General features: G+C 35.6%; 1 long non-coding RNA gene across 1 annotated transcript; it reads left to right on the top strand.

Annotated features, from left to right (window-relative positions):
• On the top strand, positions 1–436 carry LOC146883952 (uncharacterized). The gene is made up of 2 exons (XR_014984611.1): positions 1–141; positions 255–436. It is a non-coding gene; the product is annotated as an uncharacterized LOC146883952 (long non-coding RNA).
• The last annotated feature ends 201 nt before the right edge of the window (positions 437–637 follow it).

Here is a 637-nt window from a genome sequence, read left to right as displayed (position 1 = left end):
AGGAAAGCCGAGTGGTGTTGTTGGATGTCAACTTGCTTTGATAATCAGATAGTGAAAAGCTGCGAAAAGTTGCTCTGTTTCCCAGTCAGGAACATGTGGGTTCCTTTGTTAATTATCACTCTCGTCGATGAATCACATTAGGTAAGCTTTTTGTTCCAGTAAATTATGAAGATTCTCTTTCACATTTCTCTTCACCATTTTAGTGATGAATGAAAGTGCAAAGTTCATTATCCTTTCCCACTTTTTTGGCGCAGACACAGTTACCCTAATCAGCCATCACAACTTCCGAAAATCTTCAAAGTGGTCACACGGGTACTGGACCAAAAATTAAAGTGCCTTGCTGAAAATTTGTTTTTCCCGTTTCTTTTTGCGTCTTTATCATTATTTCCAATTTGTTTACATTTCTCCTAAAATCAAGTTGGAATTTGTCAAATAACACATTCACTCGTTTTCCATTGTGAACGCAAGCAACGCTTTTCTGGTTGCAACGTTCAAGGTTTGTACTTGTAAATGTATTTGTTTTTCTTTTCTCCAAGGTGATTCAACATAGCCAACCATATGCAGATATTACACAACTTTCTGTTGATTTATTCTTTGTTTTTAATGATATTTGTTCATGGATATACTTTATTTTTGC

The sequence above is a fragment of the Vigna unguiculata genome, chromosome 9 (assembly GCF_037176805.1).
Source record: "Vigna unguiculata cultivar grain cowpea cultivar isolate G323 ecotype 2 chromosome 9, ASM3717680v1, whole genome shotgun sequence".
In the NCBI taxonomy this organism is placed as follows: Eukaryota; Viridiplantae; Streptophyta; class Magnoliopsida; order Fabales; family Fabaceae; genus Vigna; species Vigna unguiculata.
Note: the sequence above shows the minus strand (reverse complement) of the source record. Positions and strands in the feature narration are given on the sequence as shown.